Here is an 8,095-nt window from a genome sequence, read left to right as displayed (position 1 = left end):
GCAAGAGCTTTGAGGGTAGGATGACATGTAGCAGATTAAACCTATCTACTAGGCTGGAAAATTAAGAATCAGTTTGCCCTGTAATTTCCCAGTTTAAACCTTTTGACAGCCATAAAATAAGGGTAGTTAGTAGTTCTGCTGACAAATTTCAGTAAGTGAAAGTCCATAAATACTATGGAGAAATCTTTCCTGGATTATGATTAAACAAATTAGGTAATTGCGTAATGTGTTTTGAAACCTGTAGTCAGTATGCTTTTAAAAATTATTCACTTTCATAACTTAAACAAAGAAAAGAAGTTTTAGCTTCCTATAAAAAAAAAAGAAAATATTCCTTACATAAACTATAATGGTTTCAATTTTATTTAGCTTGGGTGTAATCTCCCTTAGTTTATAAAATACCCATTAAATAAATTAACATTATATGTACAAAATCTTTAGAGTAATAAAAACTGTAAGCTCACTTTAATAAAATTAAGCTAAAAAAGAAAAATTGTAAATATGCTCTCTTAAATAAATAAAGTAAATTTCTTTGGTTAGTAATTATAATTTAATAAGTTTATTTAAACATAAGGTAACTAATCAATGTGGTTGTAGTCAATTATAAAGAGTTTGTAAAACATCTTCCAAACTGAAAATGTTTTAATAGTTCTAGTTCTAGAAGTCATTGTTAACTAAAAACTTGGATTGGTATTGGTGGCAAAGAATAACTTCGTGATAATAAAACCTTTCTAAAGGCCACTGCAAGGTGCATATTTAAGTAAATAGTAATAAAAAGTTATCTTGATCCTATTGGGAATCTTCTGTTTTCAAATTAACGATGAAATATAGTTTTTTCCCTCTATTACTAAAGTAAAATACCTACTATTATTTTAGTGGTAAAATTGTATAAGTAAACAGTCATTTGATATGTGATGTGTTGCATTAAATTGTTTAATATATATATAAAAACAAGGAATAAACTTTAACATTGTCAAACTCTTTTGTGCATTCAAACCAGGCTTTGAATACATTACAGGTTGCCTCTCCATGTGAGTTATTGGCTAGGCTGGTCACTGATCCCTCAATTAGAAATATTTGCTATATCAAACTCTGGTTCTGCTCCTGAAGTTGATGGAAACTGCACTGCAGTTTCAAGTTCCTGCAGCAGCCAATGATGACTCAGTACAGCCAAGTGTACAATGGATATCGCCTCCAACTGGCACTGTTCCACAGTGCCAGAGAGCACTATGCACCAGGCTGGTAGAATACTGGAAACTCTCTCTAGGAACAATGATGCTGCAACTTGCTCACTGTGTAAAGAACATGCTAAGTGGAGCCTTGGTACCAGGATACTGTAAGTAAAACTTAAACACAATTGGCATTATGGCCTGCTCCCATGGAGAGATAACATGTAAAGTATTATAAACCTGAAATTTAAAACTATTAATTGCAACTCAGAATTCTAATACATTAATAAATATTAAAGTGTTGTGCTTTTATCCTGTACTAAATATGTGCCTAATAATTATAACATTATCTTTTCTGTTCTGGATCAGGTACAAAAGTATATTAGACATGTTAAATTCCTGGTAACTTTATTTTCCAAATATTTAATATACATGTCTATAGAATAAGGCCATGGTCTTAGCCAGGCTCAGCCAACTTACTATTCTAATGTACTCTACTGCATAGCAAAAATAAGGCTTGCTTGCTAATAATGGGCCACCTATTAAACAGTCAAAATAACCAGAAATTGTACTTTTAAAACCAAAATGTAAAAAACTTTATTCTGTAGTTCTCATTCCACTCCCACAAGTAAAAACTAAGAAAATTTCCATCTTAGTGCACTAATCCTGAATGAAACCAACTGTCAAAAAGGTGTCAGTTCACCAGGAGCATCTAGCAGAGCACATGAGTGCCAATTATTAAACAGCTTAAAATACGTCTTCAAAACAAAGCTAAGTATCTATTGCAATTTCTCTCTAAAAATACCTTAGAGGAAAAAAAAAATATATATATATATATACTGTTCCCACCAGCTTTTAAAAAGGGGTGCCATCTTTATAAGCACCTAACCTTGTCTGCCTCTGTAATCCAATGTCCTCTTTTAAAAATGGGTATTCCAAAATTTTAATAAAGTTTGTTTCTTTCAGAGTGAACATCTTATTTAACCATATGAAAACTTCATCCAACTTCATACAGAATGCCAGATCCATCTTCCTCCAGTTAAAATAAAAGTTTTACACCTTAGCCCATGGCCAGCAGGAATCAGTTACAGAAAAGAGATCATCTCCCTTCATCACCCCTTTAAGATTAAAGGTGTAAAGTCTTTAAGGGTGAAAAAAAATTAATAGATGGATCTGGAGCCTGACTGGAAATCCACATGAGTGCCAGTGGCCCCAGGATGACTGCACGGGGGTCCCCACCCCAGGATTTTGCTGTCCAGAATGAAAACTTCTAAACTTCTAAAAACAAAGTCCTGGATGTTACACTGAAAACTGATAAGTAAAGTAATCAATCAAAACAACAAACAGCCATCCACCTCATAGCTCCAACAATAATTATGCCAAAGCTTAGCAAGTTAAACTCCAGCATAAGGGGGGAAATAAAGTGGGCTATGGGTGGGAGGCTCTTTGTCTCTTTGGAGATAACCTTAACTTGAGCTGTCTGTCCTGACTTGTGAGTATGGGATGGTAAGAGGCTGCAGCCTTGCCCTTGGTAACCATGGCAATGACTCCAGTCCCAGGAAACAGTTTATCGATGTAAACTCTATAAACTTTAAATAATCAGGGAAAATGCAAACCAAATGTGCTAAAAGCTTATCTAGAATGTATGAAGTCCTTGCTAAAAGCTTACCTAGGATGTGGAAGATATATATATGCTAATTCAAACCTATTGAGCATGGAAACAAAGAACGATTTAGTTCTTCATCTCTGTATAAAAGGAACTCAAAATTCTTGTTCGGGGCTCCGGTTTGCTACAGAAAGCTCCTGAGTCTGGCTGGCCGTCAATAAACCATTTTTCCTTATCAAAATCATTCCTGAGTCCTGGCCTTTCTATACACAAATAATTGAACCTCTCAAGTTTTACAACAAAATCATCAGACAATGTTGAATAGAAGTATGACGCTCACAGTCCTATCTTGATCTCACTTTACATGTATTTTCCACTAGGTTTTAATAAAACATCTGTTTCAGTTGTCTACTGTTTTGTATGCAAAACTCAGTGAATTGACACAATAGTATTTATTTATTGTTCAGAGCTTGGTAGAACCAAATTGGCCCTGCTCCAAGCATGTAAGTGTAAGCTTTTAGCTGAAAGTTCAGATGGAGCTGTTGGTCCTTGGGTCTCCAAAAAATCTCAGTTCTTGTTTTTGCTTGGCTTGGTTGGTCAGATCCCAAGGGTAATCCAAAGAACAAATGTTCCCAGAAACAGACTCCATGTGCAAGTAATATTAAGCCTTTGTTTGCACCTGTCACATTGATTTAACTTTCACATGACCAAGTCCAGAGTCTTTGTGCAATGGATGTTGGAAACTGAGACACAGTGGTCTCACAAGGAAAGACAGTGCAGTTTCCATGGCAATACTTGCACCCTAAGGAATGTGGTAATTAAGAGTTACCAGCAAACAGGATGAAGCTGAAAAGAAAAGATGAGCACATACCCATTTTGTAGTAAATAGAACACTTAGACTTTCTACCCTGAGAAGATTTTTTGAGTTCCTTGGTAATGCTAATAGTTAACTGCATGTTGCTTCTTGTTGTCATGTAGACTGGGGTATATAGAGAGCCCCTTGTAAAAATAAAGTTGTCTGATGAGTCTCTACTCACAGATCTCCTGATCCCAGCTCTTTCTTTCTTTCTTTTTTTCTTTCTTTCTTTCTTTCTTTCTTTCTTTCTTTCTTTCTTTCTTTCTTTCTTTCTTTCTTTCTTTCTTTCTTTCTTTCTTTCTTTCTTCTTTCTTTCTTTCTTTCTTTCTTTCTTTCTTTCTTTCTTTTTCTTTTTTTCTTTCTCCTTCTTTCACTCTCCTTTTTCTCTTTCTTTTATTCCTGATACCCTTCAAGTCCAAATCTCCAACAAATGGACATGATGATTGGGAGGCATGATTATTTTGGAGGCCACCAAAGCAGCAGTCTGCCTCAAACCTTTACCCATTTAAGAAATGCTGTCTATTTCACTTTTGGTAAACTTTTCATTATATTGGATGTTGACTTGCATGCAATGTTTTTATGTTTTATTAAGATCTCAGACATTTTTTATTCTTTCATTCATCTACCATTCAATTTCATTTATTTGAACTCCAAGGGAAAGTCCAGAAGTGAGAAACTATGCAAATTTCCATCTTCATAGTCTACCGTGGGAAGGAAACCATTAACATTATACATGTAAATATGCTCTGTTTTATATGACAGAAGAAAGTAGAGAAGTGAGGCAGGGCAGGAAGTAGGTCATCTGATACAGTACAGCCCTTACTAATAACACCATATGTTAAAGAAACTTAAAGGAAAGGAGTGGTCAAGTGGACATTTGGGGAAGAACATTCCTGGCAGAGAAAATAGAACATGCAAAGTCCAGAGGTAGATACAATCTTGGAATGCATAAGTAAGGAATCCAGCATGTTCTTTAACTCTTCAGTTAATAAAACCTGTCAACTAATTTTTCAAACATCTTGGCATAGAGTTACATATTTTATTCTTTTATCAGCTTATTTTTCATACCTATGTGGCATTTTAGTCCCTTTATTCAAATGACTATTAATTAGTGCATTGTAAGATTTATTCTTAGAATATTTTGTCAGAAATTTGATATTTTGATAGTATTTTACAAAGAAGGTTCAATCCCCTCTGTCATTCTTAGGTATTCATTTCAATAACTTCTGCTATTACATGTATTTCTGTATCATGTTTTACTGAGTTTGAGATTTTCTGATTTTATCTCTAATTTTAAGTTACTCATTCTTTCCAATGCATGATCTGTATAGCATCTCTTACCTGACCAAGAATTAATCTCACCCACCCAGACTTGTCACCTGCCCACTGCCCCACAGTCATCCCTCCACATAACTCCTTGGAAGCACGCCCAGTTTTTAGTGCTATAACACTGAACGCTGCCTGACTAGGTACATCTTGTTTTGAGAAAGAAACACATACCCAGATGTTTTTCCAAAACTTGCCTCTGGTTTTCAGCCACCGTTTTCTCCCAGCCATGTATAATCTAGGAGAGGTTGTCACAGGTGTGGTCATAGCAAGTGAACTTCTTATCATCATCTCATAATCTGTAACTAGTCTCACTGTCTATTGCCAGGCAGAGGCAGCTCTCTGGAGTTCAGTTCACCTATAATGTGCAAGGACTGAGCACCCTGGCATTTAGTGCCTCTGTTTTCAGAATCCACCAGGTCCCATTGTGGGGCAGTTTGGGGCAGTCCTGGCAGAATTGCCCCCTACTTCTTCATTTGGGGTGAGTCCTACTGCTGGTTTAGTGTGACATGGCATCAATGTTTACAATGTTTCTGGGTATGAATAAAGAAGAATGTAAATTATCATCAAGTGCCTGTTCAGCTGCTTCTTATATTTTTGGCAAATGATACTTCATCATTAAATTTCAAAGTTTTGTGATATTTTCTGATGGCCTCTCATTGTGTACATAATTTATTTTACCTGAGTATTATTAAGATGAAACACTTTTAAAATATTGGTTGGAAATTCATATTTCCATTTCAGAGAATTTTAAACATTTAAAATGAGTAAGCGTTATCAATAAATTTTAAAATTGAGTAAATATTTTATGTTAAGAATTTCTCACTTTTGGTGGGGTCCAATTAATTTATCTTCATTTTTCTGATGAATACATTTTACATAGAAAAAAAAGAATCTTTGCCTAAACCATGGCCTTGCAGGTATTCTATTTTTTTTTTTTCAGGTAATTTATAGTTTCACATAGCACATTTAGATCTAGATGCATCTGATTTTGACTTGTGAACAGCATAGTCTTTTTCATATGTATATTTATTTTTTCCCAAAGTAGTTTATTGGAAATACCATCCTTTCCCCCACTACACTGCAGTGGCAAATTTATCATAATTCTTTTGATGGGATCTATCCAGTCTGATTCTGGATACCTAATTCTGTACTAGTTTTATAAGTTTTGATATCTAGTGGTATAAATTCTCCAGCTTTGTTCTTCTTCTGGTCATGGTGGTGTTAGGTATTTCTATATCGATTATAGAAACATCTTGTCAATTTACACCAAAAGAAAAACTGCTAGAATTTTAATAGGATTCACATGGAATTTATAGATCTATTTGGAGAGAATGGACATCTTAGCAATATTATAACTTCTAATTTATGAAAATGCTATAACTCCCAATTTATATGTCTACTTCAATTTTGAATAATATTTTGTAGTATTCAATATAGAGGTTTTGCAAATGTTCAAATAGATGTATGTCTACATAATTACAGCTTTTGATGCTACTGAAATTTGCATGGCTTTTATAATATTATTAAATTATCACTATATATTAATTCTAATAATTTGAAGTTAATTTGTTTTCTATTTTTATATTCATCCATGAAAACTATTTTCAAATTTTATAACTTGATTTTTTTTTTTTTACTTTATTGTTGAGTAAAACATTGGTAGGAGTCTTTCTTTTCTTATTCCTCAATTCATGGGGGAATTATTTCATGATATAGATACTTTTATCAGAGGAAAAGTTTCCTTCTTATCTGAGAATGCTGAGTAATTTAGTGGTGTCATCATGAATGGACATTGAAATTTATCAAATGTTTTTCTAAATCTCTTGGGATGATAAAAGTTATTTTTCTCTTTTTTCTTTGTCAGATTTTGTCATTGAGGTCATATAGGCCTTATAAAATGAAACAGAAAATGTTAATGCTTTTAAATTTTCTGAAAGATTTTGTGATACAATTTTAAATAAGACATTAATGATGAGACTTATCATCGAGGGCTTATTAATTTGTAGCCATAACCTGATCACTTTATATGAATAATTCAATCAACAATACTCTCATTTTACAGATGAGAAGTCAAAAGTTCAGAATGATGCAGTACCTAATTAAAGTCACCTCAGAGAGTGTAAAGGTACAACTAGGATTCAAATCCTATCAATCTGCTTAAATATGATACAATAGGCATTCTCATATTTAATGCAAGATACAACAAATGAAAAATTCCCATGTTGGCAAAACTGGTTAAAAAATACTGGGGGCAATGGAGACTTAAATAATAATAAATAATTAAATAATAATTCCTAAAGGAATTAGGAAATATTAAAAACCTGTAAAAAGTGTTTTCATAACCTAAACTCAATAATTTTATCTTAATTTTAATTTAAAGAAAATTTAAAATGCAGAAAATGTAATGTTTAATCTGTACTCCTGTGATTATTCCTGGAAAAATATCAAAAAATGGATGAGAACTCAGTATTACAGAACAAAAATTGTTGATTTACATTTATTCCTAAGTACTTAAAAATGTGCAGCAAAGATTTTAACAAATTTTAATGACCATGGCCACCTTATGATATTCTCAGTTACTATTGCAAGGTTATTTTAGAGATCTTTTAAAGGACGTTCATATGATTGTGACTGTTTTTTGACAGGCATTGAATATCTGAGGTTTGACGGTAGTTCTGAATTTTAAACATAAAGATTAAATAAACACTGTCTTCTAGTTTTCTGGGCTGTCTTCATTAGCGATTCATTCATATAAACTTTTTCCATAGGAACTTTCAGTTTCCCTTTCAGAAATACTGGATGGCTAGGGAACATGTCTCCAGGTGTGGCCTCAGACCAGCACCCTTAGCACCCTCTAAGAGTTTCTTAGAAATCCAAGTACCTGGCAGCACCAGGACCCACTGAACCTGAATTTCTGATTGGGCATGGAGGTTCTGATGATTTAATGGGCCTTCCAAGTGAGTCACAGATCTAGTAAAGTCTGAAAGCCTGGAGTGAGGGACACTCAAACCCTCTCCTACTAAACTATACCTCTTCTGTGAAGTTTCAAGGGCTCCAAGTCCCAGGTGCCATGTGGGAAGTGTAAATGAAATATCGTTATTCAGTTCAGACTTGCATTAGGAAAGATGCCAAAAGAAC

This window comes from Dasypus novemcinctus, chromosome 22 (genome assembly GCF_030445035.2).
Source record: "Dasypus novemcinctus isolate mDasNov1 chromosome 22, mDasNov1.1.hap2, whole genome shotgun sequence".
Classification (NCBI taxonomy): domain Eukaryota; kingdom Metazoa; phylum Chordata; class Mammalia; order Cingulata; family Dasypodidae; genus Dasypus; species Dasypus novemcinctus.
This window is presented reverse-complemented; position numbering follows the sequence as displayed.